This window comes from Pseudophryne corroboree, chromosome 3 (assembly GCF_028390025.1).
Source record: "Pseudophryne corroboree isolate aPseCor3 chromosome 3, aPseCor3.hap2, whole genome shotgun sequence".
NCBI lineage: Eukaryota > Metazoa > Chordata > Amphibia > Anura > Myobatrachidae > Pseudophryne > Pseudophryne corroboree.
In genome coordinates, this window is record NC_086446.1 from 726,950,101 (window position 1) to 726,961,633 (window position 11,533).

Consider the following 11,533-nt stretch of genomic DNA (forward strand, 5'->3'; position numbering starts at 1 on the left):
GGTAAGTAATGGCGTCCAGATACCCGGATCGTGACACACTACTTCCATCTACATACTAAACCTTCAATACTCTCACTACACTAGAACACCTTCACTACTCCCACATACACTAGAACACCTTCACTACTTCCACCTTCTCTAGAACACCTTCACTACTCCTGCCTACACTAGCACACCTTCACTACTCCCACCTACACTAGAACAGCTTCACTACTTCTACCTACTCTAGAACACCTTCACTACTCCCACCTACGCTAGAATACCTTTACTACTCCAATCTACATACTAAACCTTCACTACTCACACTTACACTAGATCACCTTCACTACTTCCACCTACTCTAGAACACCTTCAATACTCCCACATACACTAGAACACCTTGACTAGTCCCAACTACTCTAGAACACCTTCACTACTCTCACCTACACGAGATAACCTTCACAACTCCTACCTACACTAAAACATCTTCACTACGCCTACCTACTCTAGAACACATTCACTACTCTCTCCAACTCTAGAACGCCTTCACTATTCCTACCTACTCTAGAACACATTCACTACTCCCACCTACACTAAAATACCTTCACTCCTACACCATTCCCACCTAGCTTATCCGACCTTCACTAGAGCACCTTTACTCCCACCTGTAATAGTATACCTTCACACCTAAACTAGTAAAGCTTTAAACCTACACTCACACATAAACTAGCTCACATACCTTATTTCCATATACAAGTCCACCTTTGTTATGAAAAGTTATGCGAAAATATAAAATAAGTTAGTATTAAAAGATATTCAATGTTATGGCCCAAGAAACATTATGACCCTGTTACAAAACAAAAAACACAGAAATAATTGCAAGGATTAATCACAGTCATACTGAAATATTGCTATTATTTATGGAAGCAATTCTCCATTTACCTGTATTTTCCTCTCTCTCTGTACAAGTTTCACCATATACTAACTTGCATTAAAAAAAAAATGTATTATGTGATGAACATAGCATGGTGCTTTCTATAAACATCGGAGACTATGGGAAGATGTATCAAAGCATGGAAAGATAAAGCGGGTAATTCAGACCTCATAGCAGCAAATTTTTTAGCAGTTGGGCTGCGTTTTCATACAGCGGGCGATCAGGTCTAAACTGCGCATGCATATGCTCCGCAATGCGCAGACGCGTCGCACGGGTGCAAAGCAGATCGTCGCTCAGCGATGGGTTTGTGCGAAGGTTCCGTTCGCATGGGCGACCGCAAGGAGATTGACAGGAAGAAGCCTTTTGTGGGTGGCAACTGACCGCTTTCTAGGAGTGTTTTGAATAACGCAGGCGTGTCCAAGCGTTTGCAGGGTGGGTTCCTGACGTCACATCCAGTCCCGGACAGGCTGAAGTGATCGCAGCGGCTGAGTAAGTCCTGGGCTGCGCAGAGACTGCACAAGATCTGTTTGTACAGCTCTGCTACACATGCGTTCGCACACTTGAAAAGCGAAAATACACTCCCCTATGGGCGGCGACTATGCGAACGCAGGACTGCAAAAAATCCCTGGCGAGCGATCAGGTCTGAATTAGGCCCCATGTGCAGTGCAGGTGGGGCAGATGTAAGATGTGCAGAGATTTGGGTGGGTTATTTTGGTTCTCGCCAGGGTAAATACTGTCTGCTTTTTTTTTACACTGCAATTTAGATTTCAGATTGAACACACCCCACCCAAATTTAAAGCTAGGTACACACTATACAATGATCTGGCAGATAATCTGCCAGATCTAGCTGGTTTGAATGAAAATCTGGTAATGGATGAGAGCAAATTACAACGCTGCTGCGATGCCCCTAAAACGCCACCGCAACGCCCCCTCCCAACAAATGCCTATGCCCGTCAATCAGGCAGAGGCGTTCGCACATGTGAAATGCCGCTGCACCTCACTGTGTGAGCACACGCAGTGCGGCTTCTGTGTCTGCGCACACTACACTGGGCATCAGCATGCGAACGCTGCAGCAGGATTAGGCCATAAACCTTGGAGAGTGATAAAATGCAGAGAGATAAAGTGCCATCCAATCAGCTTCTAACTGCCAATGACAGGAGCTGATTGGTTGTTTATCTCTCTCCAAGACTTAGTACATCTGCCCCTATACGAGTTATCTTGCCATTCAGAGGATAAGAGGAGGCAAATACGGCTAATAATTCTGATGACCTTATTCATTAAAGGGGCAAAAACAATTATTTTAGGTGGACAAAATTATTTTAATATTATACTAAGGGACAAGTTATGACCAGAGGGTGTGGATTTACAGATCGGCAATGTCTACGGCGACACCATGTGGCCAACATGCATGAGGTCGACACGTACAAAAGGTCGACACATTTTTGGGGTTATTTTGTCCCAAATGTAGTATCTTTATTGTTATCTGAGCATCATCAGTAGAAACTTGCACGCTCGCCACGCTCCGGGCCTGGTTGCTTAGTTCGCCACATGTTACTTTTCTTAATAGATGTTCATGCGGATAGTAAATAAAGCAGACCCTAAATTTGGGACACAATTACAAAAAGAATGTGTCGACCATTTGTGTGTTGACCATTTTAACGTTGGCCTTTTATACCTGTCAACCTTAAGAACTGTTGAATTTACATCTGTCGATCTTTTGTACCTGTCGACCATATGATGTGACCTATTGACTATCAACCTATACATTGTCGATGTATCATCTGGATACCATGACCAGAGAGGTTGCTGCAGAATAGCCAGTCGGTCAGGGGTTTCTGGAGTCTGGACTGTTCCGGATTTCACCCAATCCGCAGGTGCAAGTGCACACCAGTGACGACTCCAGAAGTGGGTCTGCAGCTCAGTTCAAAATTCGAATAGGGAATCCACACCAACTGCCAGTGAGTCAGTTTGAAATGACAGTTGGTGACAGTTGGTGTAGCTCACCTATTTGAAATTTGAACAGACCTGCAGCCCCACCTCTGGATCAACCACTGGTGCACACTGACAATACTGACCGGTAAACTAGTCGCATCTGCTGCCAATGCAGCGCTTGCATTGAATGCCAGTAAATAGACCCCTGTTGCATTAATGTCAGGGCTGATGGAACCGCAGTCCCAAGTCTTAATCTGGCCCTGGAGCAGATATTGCTAAAAAATGTTGCTACTCCCAACTGCAAGTGCAAATGCAGACACTGGAACCAATTCCACATGCCCATTAACATGCTTTCAAAAGTGTTTAAAAAAGAAAAGAAAAAGAAGTATAATGTTTAACTACAGTGGATAAGTGGCCAACTTAATGTAACCAGCCCCCATCAGGTCTAGATCCCCCCCCCCCCTCCCCATGAAGAATCTTCTACTAGTGACATAAAAATAACGTTATAACATATCTTCAAGCAACTTTCCCAACACAATACAAATGAGCTAAGAGCTGCCCTTGTCAGTCAGGTCTAGATAACGTCAGATTAAGTTGTGTAATAACACAAGGAAAAAGATCAATAATGAGCTAATTAATTGGAGCAATTCTTATCGCGACCGATGGTAATTACTCTGAGAATTAGCACTTATGAGCTGACTGTAGATGCAGCTGATACGCTGTAATTAGCTACTCAAACTATTCTAATTAAAGTCGTAACTCTTGCAGGAGGGTGGCCTCAGGACACTTGGATTTGTGTGCTCAGTGACGGGTCACAAAAGCGGAGGTACCTTTTATATATAAATACAGTACGTCTGTGTTTTTCCATCAGTATCTCTCAATAACATGAGATTCAAATTATTCTTCTATGGCCTTTAGATTTAAAAAAAAAAAAAAAAAACAACTTCTGCAGCTTTAACATTTATCAGTTGCTAATTGCACATTGTTAATGCAGAGCACACATGCGGTGACACTGCTGCTGATATCAGATGACTGGCCTGACTCCCAGTAATAAAAAATAAGAATTTACTTACCGATAATTCTATTTCTCGTAGTCCGTAGTGGATGCTGGGAACTCCGTAAGGACCATGGGGAATAGCGGCTCCGCAGGAGACTGGGCACAAAAGTAAAAGCTTTAGGACTACCTGGTGTGCACTGGCTCCTCCCCCTATGACCCTCCTCCAAGCCTCAGTTAGGATAACAATAACCCTTTAGTTAACAATAACTATGTACAAGTATTGCAGACAATCCGCACTTGGGATGGGCGCCCAGCATCCACTACGGACTACGAGAAATAGAATTATCGGTAAGTAAATTCTTATTTTCTCTGACGTCCTAGTGGACCATGGGGATTATACCAAAGCTCCCAAACGGGCGGGAGAGTGCGGATGACTCTGCAGCACCGAATGAGAGAACTCCAGGTCCTCCTCAGCCAGGGTATCAAATTTGTAGAATTTCGCAAACGTGTTTGCCCCTGACCAAGTAGCTGCTCGGCAAAGTTGTAAAGCCGAGACCCCTCGGGCAGCCGCCCAAGATGAGCCCACCTTCCTTGTGGAATGGGCTTTTACAGATTTTGGCTGTGGCAGGCCTGCCACAGAATGTGCAAGCTGAATTGTACTACAAATCCAACGAGCAATAGTCTGCTTAGAAGCAGGAGCACCCAGCTTGTTGGGTGCATACAGGATAAACAGCGAGTCAGTCTTCCTGACTCCAGCCGTCCTGGAAACATATATTTTCAGGGCCCTGACTACGTCCAGCAACTTGGAGTCCTCCAAGTCCCTAGTAGCCGCAGGTACCACAATAGGCTGGTTCAAGTGAAACGCTGAAACCACCTTAGGGAGAAATTGAGGACGAGTCCTCAATTCTGCCCTGTCCGTTGAAAAATTAGGTAAGGGCTTTTATAGGATAAAGCCGCCAATTCTGAGACACGTCTGGCTAAAGCCAGGGCTAACAACATAACCACTTTCCATGTGAGATATTTTAAGTCCACAGTGGTGAGTGGTTCAAACCAATGTGATTTTAGGAACCCCAAAACCACATTGAGATCCCAAGGTGCCACTGGAGGCACAAAAGGAGGCTGTATATGCAGTACCCCCTTGACAAACGTCTGAACTTCAGGAACTGAAGCCAGTTCTTTCTGGAAGAAAATCGACAGGGCCGAAATTTGAACCTTAATGGACCCTAATTTTAGGCCCATAGACAGTCCTGTTTGCAGGAAATGCAGGAAACGACCCAGTTGAAATTCCTCTGTAGGGGCCTTCCTGGCCTCGCACCATGCAACATATTTACGCCAAATACGGTGATAATGCTGTATGGTTACATCCTTCCTGGCTTTGATCAGGGTAGGGATGACTTCATCCGGAATGCCTTTTTCCTTCAGGATCCGGCGTTCAACCGCCATGCCGTCAAACGTAGCCGCGGTAAGTCTTGAAACAGACAGGGTCCCTGCTGGAGCAGGTCCTTTCTTAGAGGTAGAGGCCACGGGTCCTCTGTGAGCATCTCTTGAAGTTCCGGGTACCAAGTCCGTCTTGGCCAATCCGGAGCCACGAGTATAGTCCTTACTCCTCTCCTTCTTATGATTCTCAATACCTTGGGTATGAGAGGCAGAGGAGGGAACACATACACTGACTGGTACATCCACGGTGTCACCAGAGCGTCCACAGCTATTGCCTGAGGGTCCCTTGACCTGGCGCAATACCTGTCTAGTTTTTTGTTGAGGCGGGACGCCATCATGTCCACCTTTGGTTTTTCCCAACGGTTCACAATCATGTGGAAGACTTCTGGGTGAAGTCCCCACTCTCCCGGGTGGAGGTCGTGTCTGCTGAGGAAGTCTGCTTCCCAGTTGTCCACTCCCGGAATGAACACTGCTGACAGTGCTATCACATGATTTTCCGCCCAGCGAAGAATCCTTGCAACTTCTGCCATTGCCTTCCTGCTTCTTGTGCCGCCCTGTCTGTTTACGTGGGCGACTGCCGTGATGTTGTCTGACTGGATCAGCACCGGCTGACCTTGAAGCAGAGGTCTTGCTAGGCTTAGAGCATTGTAGATGGCCCTTAGCTCCAGGATATTTATGTGAAGTGATGTCTCCAAGCTTCACCACAAGCCCTGGAAATTTCTTCCCTGTGTGACTGCTCCCCAGCCTCTCAGGCTGGCATCCGTGGTCATCAGGACCCAGTCCTGAATGCCGAATCTGCGGCCCTCTAAAAGATGAGCACTCTGCAACCACCACAGGAGAGACACCCTTGTCCTTGGTGACAAGATTATCCGCTGATGCATCTGAAGATGCGACCCGGACCATTTGTCTAGCAGATCCCACTGGAAGGTTCTTGCGTGGAATCTGCCGAATGGGATTGCTTCGTAAGAAGCCACCATCTTTCCCAGGACCCTTGTGCATTGATGCACTGAGACTTGGCCTGGTTTTAGGAGATTTCTGACTAGTTCGGATAACTCCCTGGCTTTCTCCTCCGGGAGAAACACCTTTTTCTGGACTGTGTCCAGGATCATCCCTAGGAATAGAAGTCGTGTCGTCGGGATGAGCTGCGATTTTGGAATATTGAGAATCCAACCGTGCTGGCACAGTACTATCTGAGATAGTGCTACTCCGACTTCCAACTGTTCCCTGGATCTTGCCCTTATCAGGAGATCGTCCAAGTAAGGGATAACTAAAACTCCCTTCCTTCGAAGGAGTATCATCATTTCGGCCATTACCTTGGTAAAGACCCGGGGTGCCGTGGACAATCCAAACGGCAGCGTCTGAAACTGATAGTGACAGTTCTGTACCACAAACCTGAGGTACCCTTGGTGAGAAGGGTAAATTGGGACATGTAGTTAAGCATCCTTGATGTCCAGAGACACCATATAGTCCCCTTCTTCCAGGTTTGCAATCACTGCTCTGAGTGACTCCATCTTGAATTTGAACCTTTGTATGTAAGTGTTCAAGGATTTTAGGTTTAAAATCGGTCTCACCGAGCCGTCCGGCTTCGGTACCACAAATAGTGTGGAATAGTACCCCTTTCCCTGTTGCAGGAGGGGTACCTTGATTATCACCTGCTGGGAATACAGCTTGTGAATGGCTTCCAATACTGCCTCCCTGTCTGAGGGAGACGTCGGTAAGGCAGACTTTAGGAAACGGCGAGGGGGAGACGTCTCGAATTCCAATTTGTACCCCTGAGATACCACCTGAAGGATCCAGGGGTCCACTTGCGAGTGAGCCCACTGAACTTCTTGAGACGGGCCCCCACCGTGCCTGAGTCCGCTTGTAAATCCCCAGCGTCATGCTGAGGACTTTGCGGAGGCGGGAGAGGGCTTTTGTTCCTGGGAACTGGCTGTATGCTGCAGCCTTTTTCCTCTCCCTCTGCCACAGGGCATAAATGAGGCGCCTTTTGCCCGCTTGCCCTTATGGGGCCGAAAGGACTGCGCCTGATAATACGGCGTCTTCTTAGGTTGAGAAGCTACCTGGGGTAAAAATGTGGATTTTCCAGCAGTTGCCGTGGCTACCAGGTCTGATAGACCTACCCCAAATAACTCCTCCCCCTTATAAGGCAATACTTCCATGTGCCTTTTAGAATCCGCATCACCTGACCACTGCCGCGTCCATAAACCTCTTCTTGCAGAAATGGACAGCGCGCTAACTCTAGATGCCAGACGGCAAATATCCCTCTGTGCATCACGCATATATAGAAATGCATCCTTCAAATGCTCTATAGTCAGTAATATACTGTCCCTATCTAGGGTATCAATATTTTCAGTCAGGGAATCCGACCACGCCAGGCCCGCACTGCACATCCAGGCTGAGGCGATTGCTGGTCGCAGTATAACACCCGTGTGAGAGTATATACATTTTAGGATATTCTCCAGCTTTCTATCGGCAGGTTCCTTTAGGGCGGCCGTATCAGGAGAAGGTAGTGCTACCTGTTTAGACAAGCGTGTGAGCGCTTTATCCACCCTAGGGGGTGTTTCCCAACGTGCCCTATCCTCTGGCGGGAAAGGGTACGATGCCAATAACCTTTTAGGAATTATCAGTTTCTTATCGGGGGAAACCCACGCCTCATCACACACTTCATTTAATTCCTCGGATACAGGAAAAACTACAGGCAGTTTTTTCTCACCAAACATAATACCCTTTTTAGTGGTACTTGTATTATCAGAGATATGCAATACATTTTTCATTGCTTCAATCATGTAACGTGTGGCCCTAGTGGAAGTCACGTTTGTCTCCTCATCATCGACACTGGAGTCAGTATCCGTGTCTGTGTCTGCCATTTGAGGTAACGGCCGTTTTAAGGCCCCTGATGGCGTTTGAGACCCCTGGACAGGCACAAGCTGATTAGCCGGCTGTCTCATGTCGTCAACTGTCTTTCGTAAAGAGCTGACACTGTCACGCAATTCCTTCCATAAGCTCATCCACTCAGGTGTCGACTCCCCAGGGGGTGACAACTGTATAATAGGCAATTGCTCCGCCTCCATCTCATTCTCCTCCTCAAACATGTCGACACAATCGTACCGACACACCGCACACACACAGGGAATGCTCTGATAGAGGACAGGACCCCACTAGCCCTTTGGGGAGACAGAGGGAGAGTATGCCAGCACACACCAGAGCGCTATATATATACAGGAATGCCACTATAAAATGTGCTTTTCCCTTATAGCTGCTGTTTGTATTAAACTTGCGCCAAATTAGTGCCCCCCTCTCTTTTTTACCCTTTTCTGTAGTGCAGGACTGCAGGGGAGAGTCAGGGAGACGTCCTTCCAGCGGAGCTGTGATGGAAAATGGCGCCCGTGTGCTGAGGAGATAGGCTCCGCCCCCTTCTCGGCGGCCTTTTCTCCCGCTTTTTGGTGAGTTCTGGCAGGGGTTAAAATACATCCATATAGCCCTGGGGGTTATATGTGGTGTATTTATGCCAGCCAAGGTGTTTTACATTGCTGCTCAGGGCGCCCCCCCCTAGCGCCCTGCACCCTCAGTGACCGGAGTGTGAAGTGTGCCTGAGTAACAATGGTGCACAGCTGCAGTGCTGTGCGCTACCTTGTTGAAGACTGATGTCTTCTGCCGCCGATTTTTCCGGACCTCTTCTTGCTTCTGGCTCTGTAAGGGGGCCGGTGGCGCGGCTCTGGGACCGAGCTCCGAGGCTGGGCCTGTGTTCGGTCCCTCTGGAGCTAATGGTGTCCAGTAGCCTAAGAAGCCCAATCCACTCTGCACTCAGGTGAGTTCGCTTCTTCTCCCCTTAGTCCCTCGATGCAGTGAGCCTGTTGCCAGCAGGTCTCACTGAAAAGAAAAACCTAAAACTAAAACTTTCACTAAGAAGCTCAGGAGAGCCCCTAGTGTGCACCCTTCTCGGCCGGGCACAAAAATCTAACTGAGGCTTGGAGGAGGGTCATAGGGGGAGGAGCCAGTGCACACCAGGTAGTCCTAAAGCTTTTACTTTTGTGCCCAGTCTCCTGCGGAGCCGCTATTCCCCATGGTCCTTACGGAGTTCCCAGCATCCACTAGGACGTCAGAGAAACAAAGAATGGATCATTTTGGGGCATTTTAATAAATGTGGTCAGAGGATGATTGCTGTCAGCCACTAGTCCTCTAACAGAGCAACAACAGTTCTGGAAACATTTCTAGAAAAGTGCAATTACATTTTATTTATTTCTAGAGTGCCAACGACTGTAGTGGGTTAGGAGAGGGGGCGGCTGTTACAGTCAGATTCATTTTATGGTTACTATGTTGCTGCGCTCTGTATGTAATGACTGTGTATGGGAGAGTGCTGTAGGTGCCTTATGGTTATTATGTTGCTGCACTCTGTATGTAATACTTGTGTATGGGAGAGTGCTGTAGGTGTCTTATGGTTACTATGGTGCTGCACTCTGTATGTAATAACTGTGTATGGGAGAGTGCTGTAGGTGTCTTATGGTTACTATGGTGCTGCACTCTGTATGTAATAACTGTGTATGGGAGAGTGCTGTAGGTGTCTTATGGTTACTATGTTGCTGCGCTCTGTATGTAATGACTGTGTATGGAAGAGTGCTGTAGGTGTCTTATGGTTATTATGTTGCTGCACTCTGTATGTAATAACTGTGTACAGGTGAGTGCTGTAGGTTTGATCTCTAGGAAGTGAGACCCCAGCAACTGCATTTATTGGATTTGATACGTTATTTTTTACCACATTTACTTTATCTTTACCAATATGACTTCTCTTATCCACAAACTATGTAGTAGAGTATGTCATAGATATTTGTTATATTTATCAGATCTTTCTCAGGGCAGATATGTATCAAACCTTTTAAACAGGACATGTGGAGAAGTTACCATACCAACAAATCAGCTGATAGCATTATCTATCTAAACATTTCTATAAAATTATCGTGATAGTTAGGAGCTGATTTGTTGCTATGGGCAACTTCTTCACTAGTTGTGTTTAGTAGTTCTGATACATTTCTCCTTAATAGAGGTAACGTTGTTCCAGATACATAAATAACCTCAGAATCGCATGCTCACTAAACTAGAGATCAGTGCGTTCTCCCATTTATATTTGGCACTTTGCTACCATCTAGTGGGCACATGATGTAATACATTGACAACAGAATTTTCATCTTCATTTGTACCAGCGCCACCCAGTGGTAGTTTACAAAAAGTGCAGAAACAATATTTTAAATCAATGGAACAAACCAGACAAGAATAAATAATTTCAGATTGTGTTCATGAAAGTTAGATTATCCCTGCCTTGGTTACTGCAGCATCCACCTACATAGTCTTTCTAGCTACAATCCTTCCTAAATGCCACAAGATGGGTCTTCCTCTCTCCCTGCAGTCACATCTGCTGGACCACTCAGGAAATCATTATCCTGGCTCTCAATGTGCTCCAAAAAGCAACTTAAACTGCTCACCTTCATCTTTAAAGCCTCCACCAATTCTCACCTTAAAGAACTGTGACTTACACCATGTTAGTGGTCTCTGACCGTCTCCCCTCCACTTCTAAGACATTTCCCATAAAGCTCCCTACCTCTTCTGACAAAACTGAACTTTCAATATTTCAAGCCTTCTCTCAAAATCCTCCTGTTCGATAAAGCACATCCTACGCTACCTGCGTGGTTCTACTCCATCTGCACACTAGGTTATAATCTGAGTGCTACTTGTATTAACTGGATCTGACCTGGGTGACTGCAAAGCTGCCTTATACAAGAGTCATTTTATTCTCCCAGAAACACATCCCGCTGTATCTTCAGTACTACACGCTCAGCTCTGAGGACGTCAGTGAGATTGCTACTGTAAGGAATCAATATGTTCATTATTTTGGGGAGTATCGTTTCAGATGCACGTTTTAGCTTTCATTTAAAAACATCAGCATCATCAGGGGCACTCGCTGTAAATTTCAGGGGTACGTTAAATATTTTCGGGAATGGCGAGTGGGACATTCAGGTGGTCGTTACACACACATAGGGGAAGCAGTGTCTTAGTGATATTTATCCTCATGCATCACAGTAGGACCATGGTAACATCCAATATCTGGCTCAATCCTGTCGGTTCCAGTTACACAGGCCGTATCCACAAACTATGTAGTAGAGTATGTCATAGATATTTGTTATATTTATCAGATCTTTCTCAGGTTCCATAGTGAGACCAAACATATTGGGGATCATTCAGGTGCACCTAAAACCAGCGGC